At 37.1% G+C, this 17,384-nt stretch overlaps 1 protein-coding gene across 5 annotated transcripts in view; it reads right to left on the bottom strand.

Annotated features, from left to right (window-relative positions):
* Positions 1–9,788, bottom strand: part of MIPOL1 (mirror-image polydactyly 1) — a 250,717-nt gene extending 240,929 nt beyond the window's left edge. For 4 of the 5 annotated variants that reach the window (XM_072962951.1, XM_072962950.1, XM_072962952.1 and 1 more), the window contains exon 1: positions 9,633–9,788. The gene's annotated coding sequence lies outside the window, so the exon portion shown is untranslated. Of the gene's footprint in view, positions 1–9,585 lie in introns of all 5 variants that reach the window. The other variant, XM_015246561.2, reaches the window with a different exon arrangement.
* Between the last annotated feature and the right edge of the window lie 7,596 nt (positions 9,789–17,384).

Here is a 17,384-nt window from a genome sequence, read left to right as displayed (position 1 = left end):
AAGGCCTGTTCGTTCAGATTCCTCTTGGTATCCTCCATCTTCAGAGATAAAGATGTTCCTCTCCTCCAGGTAGAGGGAAGGCACCTCTCACATGAAGGTCTTATGATCTGCTTAGGTGAAGAAAGGGGAGGTCAGAGAGTCCTTCCTGCCTGCTATTTCTCAAAATCCTTCAGCTTTAAAATAGTCAACCTGTCAAGGTACTATATTTTGGGGTAGCATGTTCTGAACCCCATCAATACAAATGAAAATATCCTACAAATTACCCTTTCCTAACTATATATTATTTAGGATAATAGAGCACAGGGGAAAAAAAGCAAGCAAATACTAATTAAAAGAAAGCAGAGGGGCTATGTTAACATTAAACAAAGTAAAACAAGAAATATCACCAAGACTAAGGGCATTAAAAGGCTTAAATCACTAATAAGACATAAACAATCCTATATATGTAAGCACTTCACAAAAGAACGTCAAAATACACAACATGAAAACTGATGAAAGGGACAACAAATCCATAATCATAGTTGGAAACCTCACCACACCTCTCTTCAGTAACCATGTACTAGAAAACTGGCAAAGATATACAGGACTCAGTACTGTCAACCAACCTGACCTATTTGACATTTATAGACAACTCCACCCAGCAAAGAATACACCATCTTTTCAAGTGCACATGGCATATGTGCCCAAAAAGACTCTATCCTGGTCCACTAAAAAACAAACAAACAAACAAACTCAATACATTCTGAATAAAAACTGAAATCATACAAGTGTTATCTTACCACAACAGAAATTAACTAGAAATCATTAACAGAAAGATACCTCAAAAATTCCCAAACATATGGTTTAAAAAGGAAGAGTAAAGGGAAATTTAAAAATATTTCTAACTATATAAAAATGGAAGTGTATCAAAATTTGTGGGATGGAGCTAGAATCAGTGCTTAGAGGGAATTTACAGTACTAAACATATGTATTAAAAAAGGGAAGAAGGCCTCTCAGTCATATCTAAGCTTCCATCTTTTAGAAAATGCAAAATTAAGAGAAAGTTAAACTCAAAGTAAGCAGAAGGATGGAAAAGACAAAAATCAGTGAAACCGAAAATGTAAAATCAACATAGAAAAATCAATGAAACCAAAAGCTGGTTCTTTGAAAAAACCAATGAAATTGATAACCCTCTTGCTAGATTGATCAAGATAAAAATAAAGATGACATATATTGCCAATATCAGGAAGAGGAGGAGGATATTAAAACAATCCCATGTGTGTCCTTTTTCTTTTTTTTTTTTGGATTCCAAATATAAGTGATATTATGTGGTATTTTTCTTTCTGTTACTGCAAATGGCATTATTTTATTCTTTTTTTATGGCTAAGTAGTATTCTTATTTACAAAACACAAACTCACAGATGTAGAAAACAAACTTAAGGTTGCAGGGGGAGGGATTAATTGGGACTTCAGGATTTGCAGATATTAACTACTATATATGAAATATATAAACAATGAGGTCCTACTGTATAGCACAGGGAACTATATTCAATACCTTGTAATGGCCTATAATGAAAAAGAATATGAAAAGGAATATATATATGTAAAAATTAATCACTATGCTGTATACCAGAAATTCACACAACATTGTAAATCGACTATATGTTAATAAAAAAATCCCATAGATAAAAAGGGACTATTACAAACTACTTCACACCTACAAATATGACAAATTCCTTGAAAGATACAATTACCAAAGCTAACTCAGTAAGAATGGATAACCAGAATAGTCTTGCATCTATTAAAGAAACTGAATTCATAGTTTCAAAAACTTTCCAACAGAGAAAACTCCAGCCCTGAAGGATGTAAGATCTCTTAAGTCTTCTTTCATTCTTGGACACCTCCTTCTTGAGGAGGCTTCTCTCAAATCTGGACCATCTATTCTCTAGGCCTGCTACACAGTTACCCATCCTGGGACATCATTTCATTGTTCTCCTAGGTTGCATTTACTATTTCCTACATTCCAGGTCTTTCTTTCACTTCTTTATTTTGCTAGAGCACAACTTCTGAGGCTTTTCAGGTCTGAAAACATCTTCATTCTAACTCTTTTACTTTGTTGATTGTTGATTAGTCATACTGTTGGTTAAGAAAACTGAAGCTGACATATTCAATTCTTTTTTATTTTTAGCTTTCCTCTCTGGAAACCTTTAGGATTTTTTTTTTTATTCTTGGTGCTGTGAAATTTCATAAACATGTGCCCATGGCTAGGCTTTTTAATTTTTTAAACTGAACATTCTTCAGAACAGAAACATGGAATGCTGTACACCTAGTTTTAATGAAGGTCATTTTTGTTGGGGGTGATAGAATTTGGGGCAATGTTTTTCTGTCATCTTTTTATTTATTTTACTTGAAAGAGTTTATAATGGCATACTGTGTTTTTATAAAAGCTACACCATAGAAAATTACGAGAACGTCCCACAATGTCAAATAAGGGTTTAAATGTGCAAACTCTGATTCCACAATTCTACTTCTAGAATTCCATATTCGAGCAAAGGGTGCAAACATACATTCAAGAACATGAACTGTAGTGCTGTTTATAATATTAGAAAATTAGAAACAACATAAATGTCTTTCAGCTAAAGATCTGGACAAAAAAACCTATGGTGCATACATTCTATAAACACTATGTATGTATATACTATATACTACTATAAACACATGTATATTGACATAGATGTATAAAACACTATTAAGTGAAATGGGGTAGTTGTAAAATAAAGCATGATCATTGTTATATTAAGAAAACTAAAAGCAACAAACCAAAACCACGTGTTTAGATACATAAATACACGTAAGGAAATGCATAAAGAAATAAATGTCTGAAATTCAGGATATATTTCAGAATGTGATAGTCTCTACAAATAGCCAGTAAAAGAACTGCAAAGCAGATATAATTTTCATAATAACAGAGGGTAAAAAATGGAATAATAAAAATATGAATGGATGAAATGATCCAACTACCAAATGCTCCAGTAAGAAAAGATGTCCCAGCGGATTTTTAAAAATCCAATTCATGTAAACATTAGCCAGAAGAAGGCTGATAAAGCTACACCAAAATCAGAAAGAGGTCACAGACGGGAGAAACTCAGGAAACATGATAACTATAATATGGGATCTGGATTGAGTCCTAGAGCAGGAAAGGAACATTAATGGAAAAACTAGCAATAAAGTATACAATTTAGTGAATAGTATTGTAACAATATTATTTCTTGATTTTGAAAACTGTATTATGATTATGCATTGTATAATATTAGAAGCAGAGTGAAGGGTTTACAGGAACTCTACCATTTTCGCAACTTTCAGGATGTATAAAATTATTTCAAAATAGTTTTTAAAAAATTAGATTAGACTTTAAAACAAAAAGCATTACGAGAGATAAAAATGTACACTTCACGGAACAAAGGTTCAATTCATAAGAAGACAGACTAATTATAATCGTATGCTTCTAATAACATGACCTCAAAATAACTTAATCAAAAATTGACAGAACTACTAGGGAGAAATAGGATCCAAAATTACATAGAGAGATTTAACATAAAGTAAATTGTCAGCAACTGATAATTAAAACACACACAAACACACACACACATACATACAGACACACAAATCAGTAAGAAAGATTTTTAACAATAGTATTAACAAACTTCACATAATAGACACATATAACTGCATCAACTGCAGAATTTACATCACATATACACAGTCATACTCACAAACTATTTAAAAAATATACAAAACACATTTCATTTGTCCCTTTTTTTTTTAGGTTCCACATATGAGTGATATCATATGGTATTTTTCTTTCTCTTTCTGGCTTACTTCACTTAGAATGACATTCTCCAGGGCCATTCATGTTGCTGCAAATGGCATTATTTTAGCATTTTTTATGGCTGAGTAGTATTCCATGGTATTAATATACCACAAGTTCTTTATCTAGTCATCTGTCGATGGACATTTAGGTTGTTTCCATGTATTTGCTATTGTAAATAGTGCTGCTATGAACATTGGGGTGCAGGCGTCGTTTTAAATTAAGGTTCCCTCTGCATATATGCCCAGGAGTGGGATTCCCGGGTCATATGATAAGTTTATATTTAGTCTTTTGAGGAAGCTCCATACTGTTTTCCACAATGGCTGCACCAAACTGCATTCCCACCAACAGTGTAGGAAGGACAAAGCACATTCAATGATTATTCAATTCAAAATATTTGATGGTAGTTACATGGGTGTTAACTTTTTATTTATTCATTGAACTATCCATGTATATTTCTTATATGTATTAAATTTCACAATAAAGATTTTAAAAAGTTAACTGATCTATATTATTTATTTATACACTCACTCACTAATTTGTTTTTAAAAACGTGTTCCACAGCAGCAAAACCCTGAAGATAAAACTATGAAGATGGAAAACTGGTACGCTCCAAGAGGAAGCAAAACAAGATTCAGGATCAAGGGTGCAAGTAGAAGTATCCCTGTTGTACTCTAGTAGTTTCTGAGACTTATAAACCCAGGGATACTAAAGGCAGTTCTCAAAATAATATTTATACATACTCACATCACCCTAATGCAAAACTGGAGATAAATAAGAGCAGACTACCTGGCTATCTACATCCCAAACAGTATCAAATCTAAATTAAAGACACTTTCAATATAGACAATATCTGAATCAGAGGTGCTCATGCTAAACTGCCAAAAGCAGTTCTATGGTACATTCGCTCCATGATTATCCAATTTAATAAAACCCCAAACCAAATCAACTTTCAGAGTCATCACCTCTTTATATTGCCAGTTTTGAGATAAAACAAACGGAACAGTTAAGTGGTTAGTATTTTATTATGCAAAAAGTAAAAATAGTATCCTCAAATAGGTTTAAGATGATAAAAACAGACTGAAGCTATGTTCACAAAAACTTCAGGAAGAACTATTTCTTTCACTAAAAAATTTCTGAAATTAATAAGAGCAGTTTATTAGTTAGTTATTGCTACCTAACAAATTACTCCAAAGCTCAGCAGCTTAAAACAATGCACATTTGTCATCGCAGTTTCTGAGGAATTGGATGTTGCTTAGTTCCTCAGTTTAGAGTCTCTCACAAGGTTGCAGTTACAGTGTCAGTCCGGGCTACAGTCATCTCAAGGCTTAACTGGGATGAGATCTTTTAACTTCATTCAGGGATTGTTGGCAGATTCAGTTCCTTGGAGGTTATCAGACTGAGAACCTCAGTTCTGCATGAGCCATTGGTCAAAGGTCCCCCTCAATTCCTTGATGGGTGAGGCTTTCTATAGGTCAACTCAATATGGCAGCTGGCTTCATCGCAGTGAGCAAGTAAGAGAGTGACAGCAAAAAGGAAGTAATAGGCTTTATAATCTAATCTCAGAAGTGATATCCCACCACTTTCACCATATTCTATTAGAAGTGAGCCTCTAGGTCTAGTCTACCCTTAAAGGGAAAGGATTACATAAGACTGATTACCAGGGTTATCTCAGAAGGCTGCCTATCATAAGCAGCATAATGAAAAAGCAACTGGAATACAAAGTGAGGAGAACTGGAGTCTAGTCACTATGTGCCTAAATATAATCTCTCAAAATATAATCTTCCACTGAAAAAAAACTGAGAGGGTAGCCTACATGACCTTAAATTCTAAACCCTGTGCTTCTCTATCATGTCTTTTGGAAAGGATTACCAAGGATTAGAGATACTCGGTCAAAACGCCTCATTTTACAAAAGAGAGGAGAGTTGCAGGAAGGGTTAACACAGACTGGTGGTAAGCCACAGCTATTCTTCTCTTATGCCCAGTGCTCTTTGCACTGTAACATATTCCTTTTGCAATTAATGCTCTAAAACAAGTCTATCCTCTCTTTATAAGTCTCAAAGTCCAATAAATTCAAAAAGGGAGAATAATAATACAGTAATACAGTACTAACAAGAGCAGAAAGAATTGGTTCATGTTGTGCAATGTATCTTAATATTGTGCAATATACCCTAAAGCTATCTCTGTAGGTGGCATGTGAGATGGAAGTGAGCTATCCTCTGCCCATCCCCAGTCCCAGGTATCCAGATCCACTAGTAATAAGATTACTGGAAGGAAAGTATACAAGCAACAGATAATAGATCAAGTAATAAGATTTGTTGGAAAGGAAGTATAAAAGCAACAGATAATAGGTCATAGCAAAGAACAGTCAACTTAAACAAAGTAAACAAGATCAGACGTAACCTAAATGAAGTATCTAAAAACAGAAACTGCAACCAGAAAGGGCAAGGTTTGTTCCCATTGGAATCCTGGCAAATGGACAGTCCGAGGTCAACAATGGCAATGCATGCAATGAAGGCGATGTCCTAGGTACTCTAGGAAGCAAATGACAACAGCTAGACTGGCAGAGAAATCCTTATGAATACAGAAGCATCAATCAGGGTCTAGTACAATTACATATTTCTACTACATAAATACCTTATTTGCTCTGTTATCAGGGCAGGACAGGGAACAGTTTTCACTTGTCAGAGAATCCCGTCCACCAGCACATACCCTTTACCAGCCACAACTATTTGTAGTAACTCCAACTCTGGTGAAAATATTGCAGTGAAAACATTTCATGTGTGTACAACTGTTGTGTTGAAAGGTATCTGTATTAATCTAAATATGTATACACATACATACACACATACAAATGTATAACTGGATCCAGAATTTCTATATAAGAAAGGCTTATGGACACCAGTAGGTTGGTGGTGGAAGCCGGGGCCTAGAGGTTTATCTTAAATCTGTGTTTGCATAAAAAGCAAGCAAGATTATCCATATCAAAGAAAAAGATCACACTGATGGAGACTGCCCAGAGCCTCTCATTAGTATTAGCATTTATCTAATTATATATCTAAATTCACTTCTATAAACAACCTAGAAAAAAGAGCTAAAAATGTTAAGAGGCTAAAATAGTATTTAAAGAAAGCTTTTGGTACTTTCAAGAGTTTTGTTTTGCTTTTTAATTTGTGTGTGTGATACTTTTGGTACTGATGAAAGGCAGAGGGCCAAAAATAAGAGAAGATGAACTGGACAGTCCAAAGGGGTATTTAAGGAAGAGAGGACCACCAACCCAGGCAGGGGTGCCACAGTTGAGTTTCATGGCCCAAGCCATTGGCTATTCCCGCCTATATTATGAGTATACTCAAACAGGTAGAAATAAATTTCAATCAAGTCATCCCAAGATGGAACAGCTCAGAAGACAATATCCTTCTCAAAGTATTTAAAAAAGTAGTTTATGCTTTTTTACACTCTTTTACTCAGTGTCCAAAAATGGCCACATATTTATCTCTTTCCTAGGCTTTTATGCAAATCAACAAAGAACGGTGTTTCCCTTCTTTTCTCACTTCTTACTCCTCTTTTGTTCCTTAGCTTTGAAGGGACAGGAGAAAGGAGGAGCAGCAGTAAGAACAATTTAGGTAAGCCTCAGACAGGTCTCTAATTAGTCTTGAGGTAAAACTGGTAAAAGGCAAAGAAAGTATGCTTAGAGATTTGAAGTTTAACACCAAAACAGTACAGCACACACTACTTAATACATTATGTATTTATACTTTTCCATATAGCCCCATCTAATGATATCACCACCATCAATAAGCAGAAGATTGAGCAGTCATTTATGAACAGTCATTTTTCAACATAACCAGTGGTTAACAAATTGGAAGGAAGCAAGGAGAGAAAAGAAAATTAAAGAAGAGGAAAGGAGGGAAGGCAGGCAGGAAGCATGCAAGCAGGGAGGCAAAAGAAAAAAGGTAGAAAGAAAAAGAAAGAAACAAAGAAGGAAGGAAGGAAGAAATTACAGAAGAGATTGTATATGGCCCGCAAAGCCTAACATACCAGCAGCCCTATCTTTGCACAATACTGCTTTAAACGAAACTCTACAAAGCAAAGACTACCTATATTAACTATCCTGTCCTTAAAGAAAATTTGATGACCCCTGCCAACGGCCAAAAGATATATGAAAAGGTGTTAAATATCATTAGTCATTAGGGAAATTAGGGAAAAACCCCAATGTGATATCACTACCCACCAATATGGCTAAAATGAAAGGACAGTACTAAATGTTGCAAGCATCTGGAGAAGCCAGAACTCTCAAACACTGCTAACAGGAGTGTTAATTGACAAACTTTTTGGTAGTGTCTACCAGAAATACCTATCTGCATATTCTAAAATATAGCCATTTCACCAGTACGGATACATCCAACAGAAATGTACACACATGTTCATCAAAATACTTACAAAAATGTTCACAGTAGCCCTATTAGTAATAGCCAAAAATTAGATAGAATACTGTATAATATTAAGAATAAACTACTGTTGCATAACTTGTATAAATTTCATAAATATAATATTGAGCAAAAGTGAGACACCAAGGACTACACATTGTATGACTCCACTTATATAAAGTCAATATGTAAATTTACTGATGATCAGAAACGAAGATAATTGCTTCCTTTGGAAAGGGGACACAAAGTAGGGCTTCTAGCATGCAAGCGATGCTCTTTCTTGATCTAACTACCAGATACTTGGATATGTACACTTTGTGAAAATTCAATGAGCTGTACACTTAACGATTCATGCACTCTATCATACTTCTCTCACCAATGAGGTATCTTAATTCCTTTTACTTACATAGAGGTCAGCTTTGTTTTAATTTTCTTGGTATACTATTGCACAGGATACCCAGATGTTTATGTACCGTCATTTTAGGTTAGTTCCACACTAGATCCCAAGGACAAACTTTGAAAAGCCAATAACTTGTTATTGTCAAAATTATCCGGGGAAGGGGTGGGGAGAACCTCCTTAAAATGGAGTTTTGTTTGGCCCTCTGTGTTGGCTTACCTTTGTCAACTACCACTCTGATTTAACCTGCATAAAATGTTCAAAGGAGCTTTTCAAAAAGCCTGTTCTTGTGGGAAGTTTCTTCTTTCTACGACAGCTTGTCTAATAATGCTGTTATCTTGTGTTTATCCAGTTCCTCCCATCCATGGAGCTTAAAGTATTTCACAAATACTGTTGGGTGGTGTCACCTTCAGTTACAGAAATTTGGGCCCAGAGACATTGTGAACCAAAAAAAATTCTTACAGCATGGCTCAACGTGCCTAAAAAAGCATGCATTCTTTGCCGAAACTTACAAGTGTGAGAACTGAAATATAAAACGAATGAGTGATTATTAAGGGCACAGAGTCAATCATAGGTTGAGCCAAGACCCAAACCTAACTCACTGCCTCTTAAGAGAAAAGCAAACAAGCAAAAACCTACACCCTCGAGTAAATGCTCAGCTGCTGAACTCTTGTAATAAGAAAAAAGCGAAGATGCCGAAATCATGCCCATGGGGAAGACCTGAGGACCCCACGACGCTGACCTTCGCGTGAGCCCCATTACTCCCGGCCACACGGGGCAGACATTCACTGGGTGCAGTTTCTGCGCGGCCCCCTCTCCTTCTCCAGGGAGGCTGCGGCCGGAAATCCCAGGGCTGGTCTCAACCCACCCCTCCTTTTCTCCGGTCGCCCAAACCTCCCACCCTCCCGGTTTACCTCAGATGCGCCCCGCACCGCCCCGGGAGCCGACGCTGCGCGCTCACCCAGAGTTTCTCAGACCCGATTCGCAGCCACCACGTCAGCCAATCGCCGCTCGCTCGGAGGCTCCCTATCGGGGGCTCCTCTGCGCGAAGTGGTACGCGCGCCGCCGAACGACCTGGCGCGGCGCGACGGGGGCGAGAGCCGGCCGCACGCGGCGCGGGGGCCCACGGGGAACGGAGGCGGGGCCGGCGCCAGGCAGGGGCAGGCGGCGCCACCGGGCATGCGCGTGCGGCACCACCGGGCCGCGGGGCGGGGCCTCTGGGCAATGGAGGAGGCTTGGAAAGTCTTCGCTGGAGTTCGGAGAAGGGAGAGGAGGTTTGGGTATAGTCAGTCTTCTTCTGTACCTGCTCCTTCAGGCGCTACGGTTGTCGGATCTGAGGCTACGGGCGCATTCTGCGGAAGCAGAGTATTCTCTGGACAAAACTTAATCTACTTTGAGCAGGAAAACCGCGTCTGTAAAAGCGCCCCAATTTGAGCGTTGTCGAGTGTCCACAAGAGCAGGCAGAATTTGGCTTCCTATTTTGTGTGTGGTTTGGGGTGAGGGGGAGAGTGGAGATGGGACGCCAGGAAGAGAAGAGGGTCGTGTTGGCAAGTCATGGTTGAATGAAAAAGGCCGTTGTTGGACTCCAGTTGGAGGAGCAAAAAGCAATGCCTAGTCCTAGACTAAAATTTGGGGGTGGTGACCTGTTGACTTAAATACTTAAGAGACACGGTTACTTAACGTTTAATATATGGATTCTGTTGAACCTTTCAGGATTAAGTCCTCAATACCTCCCTGCTGAAACAAGTAAGTAGTATAGCTGATAGTAATTCAAGTCTGGTCTTCTTGTACCACAGATCAGTAGTGCTTTTATAAACGTTACGTTAACTCCTTCAGACACCAAATATTTATTGAGCATATACTATGTGCCAGGTACTTTTCTGGGTTTTGGACAATAAGCGATAATAATGATTTTTTTTTACACATCCCCAAAGAGTAGGCATAATAGGAAGTGTTGACAGGTTCCCAAGTTAGTGGGTAAAGTTAATGAAAGGAACTTAAACTTTAGTAGGTGTTAAAAAAAGGAGTGAAAAAAAAGACATGAAAAATTGGTTATAAAGTTGGAACAAAAGATTTATAATGTTTACAAACTCTTGGTTATTGTAATGAATGGACAGTGCTCTGAAGAGGTATTTTTTTCTTTGTATGTTTTGTTTTGTTTTCTTTTATTTTAATAGATTCAGCTTTCAAATGCAGTTTTCTTTACTTTACTTCAGTCAGGGTCCGAATCAGATATTTATGGATAACAAGTACCATAAAAATACATGAGACAAAAGGAGGAGTGGTATAGTTTGTTAAAGTAGATGGGAAGGGCACTTTAATCAGGAAAAAAGACTTGTGAAAAGGTTTGGGCCAACTCAAATTTTATGTAAAAGAAAGGAAGGAAAGTTGCTTTTCCTAGCTAATGAATAACAAGAAATAAGTGGGGGAGAGGATAGTGACCACAACACTGAAAAAATTCAAACCAAGTTATGAATTCATAGGTTAAGTTTAGGGAAGGTGATTGTACTATTTTTCTTTGAGTAAAGGTACATTAACCCTCTTTTTTTAAAGCTCATTTTCTGGGTGCTTGAAGTCTCCAGGGTAAAGAAAAAAATCCTTTTTTTTTTAAGTAACCTATTTTTCTTTTTTATTCAATGAGTTCAAATATTATGCCTTTTCTTCTAAATCCTTCTTCCAACTTATCCGAAGTAACTCTGTAATGTTCTTTTCCTGAACTTTTCAGACCACGATAGCTAATTTTTTCCCAGCTCCCCTTTCACCACCATCACTCCCATGTACTTTCTTCATTTTCTATCCTGCTACAATTTGCCAGTCTACAAGAAATGTAAGAGACCAATTAGAGCTTTTTTTCTCTTCTCAAGCTAATTATCGGTGCCCTTATCCCTACTATAAGTTGGATAAGGATGAGAAGGTAAAGACAATGAACCTCTTTTTCATTACAAAGAGCAAAAGAATGTCAGACTGAGTACTCTTCATATCCACAAGTATCATTGGCTTCCCACAATGTGCCAGGCCCTCTAATCACTTTTGAAAATAAAGTAATGAATAAAAACTGCACACAAGTAGCTGAGAATGTCATGTATATTAGTCAGGATTCTCTAGAGAAACAGAAACTACAAGATGATAGGAAGAGATGGATTGATTTTTATTGTAAAGGGTATCTTGTTTTAATTTGCAGTTCTGAGCTTAATCTTCTCCTGATCTGTGTCTGTTTCTCTGTTCTCCACCATTCCCTTATTCACCTAATACAGAACTTCAAAATACATAAAGGAAATGTTAGTACTGCAGAGAAAAATCCACAATTAATATAAAATTATAGTCAGATTTCAAATTCATCTCTCTATAATTAATAGAAAAAGCAGACAAAGTAAGAGTATATAAGACTTGAACAACACTATCAACCATAACACTATCAACTAACTTACCTAATTGACATTTATAGAACACCTATTAACAGTAGGATACACATTCTTTTCAGATCTGCATAGAATACTCCAAGACAGACCATAATCTATATCATAAAACAAATACAAATTCATTTTAAAAGAGTTATATCAGGAGTGACATTAAGATGGCAGAATAGGCAACCCCAGACCCTCCTTCTCTCATGGAGACACAAACTTAACAATAATACATGGATCAATTGCCTTTGTGAGAAATCCAGAAACCAATTACGTGGTTCCCATAGCCAAGGTGAATGTGAAACCAACTGCATCAATGACCAGTAGGAAAATTTGTGGCACTCACTTGCAAGTGACCCACCCCGAGTATACATGATTGGGAGGAAACCCTCAACCCCCGTCTTCTCACTGAGGAGAGAGAGGAATAGGACATATATCCAGTGGTCTGAATTTTCAAGGGGGTGCCTGAGAGACTGGTTTCTTTCTTGCCTGAGTCTAAGTGCTGATAGGAATGGGTGGCCAGTTTGGGGGCTGTTGAGAAAAAAGTAGTCAGTGTGCACCTAATTCCAGAACACTACAGATAGAAGCTAGGTGGAAGTCCAGCACCACAGCTTACTACTGCACCACAGAAGCCACAGTATTGCAGGCAGATGCCAGAGAGAGCCTCAGTAGAAATTGGTAAGCTTCTTCAATTATTGGGTTACATGTGCAAGCCCAAAGTGGTCATATCTCCAGATAAAGCATAAAAGGTCTCCAGAATCTCTAGCTGGATTGATTGGAGAAAGTCCTCTATGTATAGACAAATGAAGAATCCTATAGTATTGTAATATAGATGCATAAATCACTTTTTAGATGAAATGGACACATTCCTCAAAATAAACACATTACCAAAACTTACTCTAGAATAGAAAATCTCAACAGACCTATAACAAGTAAAGAGACTGAATCAGGAATTTAAAACATCTCAACAAAAATAAGTCCAAGAACAGATGGCTTCACTGGTGAATTATACCAAACATTTAAAGAATTAACAATGGTTCTAAAATGATGCTACATGAAACAAGTCAGACATAAATGGTCACATATTGTATGATTTATTTGATATGAAATACTCAGAATAGGCAACCCCATAGAGACAGAAAATATATCAGTGGTTGCCAAAGGCTGGTAAAAGGGTTAGTGAGGCGTGATTACTTAAAGGGTAGGAGGTGTTCTTCTGGGGTGGCTATCATTTCATTCACTGAATATTATTAAGTGCCTACCATATGCCAGGCAGTATTTCAGAAACTTTTGCATGGACTTTACATTCAAAAGGAAGGAAAGACTAAGAAGAAACAAGTAAGTACAGAATATATCTAGGTGTTGAAAACTATAGTGAAGAAAAATAAATCAGGCTAGCTGAAGAGTGAACAGATTGAAGAGAAGTGCAGTTTTAGACAGGTAAACCCTAAGTAATATTTGTGCTGGTGGCTGAAAGATGTGAAGAAGCAAGTCATGAGAATGTCTGGGAAAAGAACTTTCCTGGCACAGGGAAAAGCAAATGCAAAGATGGGAGCACACTTGGGAATGTTCAGAGGAATGCCAAAAAAAAAAAAAATCAGTATGACAGAGCAGGGTGAAAGAGAGAAGGGTTAGGAAATTAGTGTGGGGAGATAGCCCTAAGCCAAATTGGGCTATGGCTAGGACATTGGATTCTATTCTCAGGATGACAGGAGACCACTAGGTGGCTTAGAACAGGTGAGCAGTACCTGAAATATGCTTTAAAAGGGTCACTCTGGCTGCTGTAGCCACAATCTTCAGTTCAGTTTTTGGGAGATGTCCCAGACATTAATGCCAAGATTATCAGTTCTGAAGCCAGGAAATGTCTGGCTTTTCCATCCAGCTCTTTCCCTAAGTTGCTGAGGCCCCCAGTCTCTTTACCCTTCTGAACTGTCAAAGAAGAGATTGATTAAAGTCTCTTCCAGGTCTGTCATTCCATGATTCTAGAAAGTTAAAATAGGCTTCACTACTATATTAGCTCTTTTACTTAACCCAGTGATTCTCAGCTGAGGCTATTTTTGCCCTGCAGGGGACATCTGGCTATGTCTGGAGACATTTTTGGTTGTCACAATTGGAGAGGGAGTTGCTACCAGAAGCTAGTGGGTAAAGTCTAGGGATGCTGCTAAATATCCCGCATTGCACAGGACGACCTCCCATAACAAAGAATTATCTGGCCCATAATGTCAGTGGTGCTGTTGTTGAGAAACCCTGACTTGGCAGACAGAAAATTCACACCATGTACACATAATAAAATTTATGGCACTGAAGTTAGTACTTTACTAACTTCAGGTATATAAAGTTCCTGATCCAGCTTATCAATCCATTGTTTATGAAAGTCAAAGATGCCACAAGCTATTTACTGTGAATAATTTTACGTCTTGATTCTTTTCTGTAGGGGTAGAAAAGCTGACATAAAAATTAGACCATAAAAACAGTATAGGTAGTGATTCAGAAAGAGGCCTCCTAAATTATATACACTTAGGTTCAAATAATAACTCAAATACTCAGTGTGACTTCAGGCAAAATTTACTTAACCTCTGTCCCAGAATTTTCTCATTTATAAAATGAAAATAAGAGTATCTCTGTCACAGGTATACTGTGAATAAGATAATGGGTTACAAAACGCTTAGCCTAGTGCCTTGCGTAAGCAAGCATTACATGAATCTTGTAATTATTACCATTTGCTAGGCAGGCTGAATATGACCTGAAGGTTGCAGATTGCTCTTCACTTTTCTAGAATCTCCCCTATTCTCTTAATTTTTTTCTAATCTGTTGTGAACCAAGATGTTAGATATCCGCCCTACCAAACTTTTTAGAATTGGGTCTAAAATTAGATCTAAGCGAAGGCCTGGGAAGCTCCCAGGAGGAAAGTGCATGGATTTCTGCATGTTGACAGCTCGGAAATCTTAACTCCTAAATTCACAGCTATGTCTCAAATAAGAGAACTCTGTGATATAAATGACCTGTAAGTGTTGTTCTTATCATATCACAATAATATATTGAAAAATGTTTCCCAAGTAATTATTTTCTTCATACTGTGCAGTTAGAGTCCCTTGGAACTTACGAATGCTATGTTAATACATTGGAACCTGAGATCTTACCTAAATAACAACATGGTAACTTGGTATTTGTAAGTTACAAGCCACTGAGAACTTAGAGCTGACACTCAGACCCACAGAATTTTAAAGCACATAAGAATCTTTCACTTGAAAACAGCATTTTGTTAATACTTCTAATACTTCTGCCTAAGAATATTCTAGAATAATAGATCTCTTCAATAGTTCAAGAGTTATAGTCTCTTCTATTGGTCAAGAGTTTTTAATTTGGTGTCCATCGACCACCTTTCCCAACTTCCCACCTTATTCCATGGAGGGGCTCCACGTATGCCAACTTGTGCCTTTGCCTGTCTGTATGTATACATAGTGTTCTAACATCTAAAGAAAAGAGTCTCTAGCCTACAATGGCTATGTATCTTTCAGGGAATCGTATTTTAAAATGTGGCTCCACTCATAGTACATCAAGTACTATGGGATTATGTTGCATTTTCTAGTTAGAAACTGATGAAGATAAACTTTAGACTTGAGGAACACACAATCTTTCAAAATGAACAAATACTGTCATTTTAAAGTATAGCTCTTTGTTCCTAAATGTTTTCCCAAACTGCGGTTGACACTGCTGCTTGTTCCCTAATATGTTTTTCCCTTTTTTCCATAATGGTATATATATATTTTCTGGACACATTGTCACCCAGCAAAATGCTGCCTTTCCTAACCTCCCTTGGGCTTAGGTATAGCCCTGTGGCCAAGGAGTTCTAACCAATGAGATTCACGTAATTTCCAGGGCTTTCTTTACCCTTCTTACCTTTCTTCCTCTCTGCTGGCCAGAGCTTTATTTGTGGTTTACAATTGTGTTATTACATAAGGGGGAAATAAATTTCAATCTTGTTTAAGCCACTATTATTTTGGTCTTGAACAGCTGATCCAATGGCCCAATACAAAAACTTTATTCCAAAAAGACACTGAAGAAATTGTCAGATACTTAAATTCAGTATTTTAAGTTTCCCAAAGATTTAGTTTCTAGTCACTTTGCAAACTGATAAATCAATAATTATGTAATTTTCAACCAAGATCAGCTACATAAATCAGTACTTTAAAAATATAAGCTTGATACCTTAGCAGTTTTGCTCTAATATCAGGCAGGACATTACAGCATTATATAAAATAATAGTAGAAACGGCAAAGTGATGCATTATGTATACAGAATTTAAAATAGTAGGTCAAATAAAATTTCCCAGTGCTAAACCTCCCAGCATTCCAACACTGGCCTTGGGCAAATTTGGCTGTAGATAAGAGTTATGTCCCATTATCACAGCTCTTAGCACAGTGGATACTTGTTGACCGTAGACTGACACTGGCTGATTTCAAAGCTCCAGAGTATTCTTAAAACTAGGCTCTATCTCCTCAACTAAACTAGAGGTATAAGGCTAGATTACATGTAATATCAAGCCTTGCTTTTTTTTACTCAAAGAAATATGTTCTAGTCCAGAGAGGTTAAAGAGGGGTAGCAATTTTCTAACAGGGTATTTGGAAAGATGCCTGGGAGAGTCTTCTGACTGAGTCAGTAGGGATCCTGAGAGAATGAGTTCTTAGGGAGACCACAAACTTGCACCCACTTTCTCAGGTTAAATATTCAGAGATAAAGATATTCATGAAATAATGGATGATGTCAAAAGGCTGTCTTTAAATCTTGACCTGTGAGTATTATTGTATTTCCTGAAATAATCTAGGGAAGGCAAAAATTTACTTACATTGCAACATGGTACAATCTCCTCCATTAGATTATATGCTCCAGGAGGGAGTTTGTTAACACTGCCAACGCATAGTGCTGACACTTATTAAACTCTCAATGAACGAATGTAGAATCTGGTTCAGTGTGCGCCTTGGAGTTTAATAGTATTTAATAATATAACACATTTCTTTAACTTTAAAAAATTCTTTACTTAATATATGAGTAAATTAAATTAACTTGGGGGGACATTTAATTATTTTAGGTTTCTGTGTGACAGAATGTAGTTTGGCCTGTGGTTAATATTTAAATCTACAACCCCATGGCTATTAAAAGAGAAAATCCTGGATTGAATACTAGCTATACCATTAACTTATGGTGTGACTTTGGGAAGCTTAGCTTCCTCAGCAGAAAATGAGGGAAATATTTTCTATGAGTTCTGAAACTCTGATTTTAGTTTTTTAGTGTATAATAGGTTCTTAATA

The sequence above is a fragment of the Vicugna pacos genome, chromosome 6 (assembly GCF_048564905.1).
Source record: "Vicugna pacos chromosome 6, VicPac4, whole genome shotgun sequence".
Lineage (NCBI taxonomy): Eukaryota > Metazoa > Chordata > Mammalia > Artiodactyla > Camelidae > Vicugna > Vicugna pacos.
This window is presented reverse-complemented; position numbering and strand designations above follow the sequence as displayed.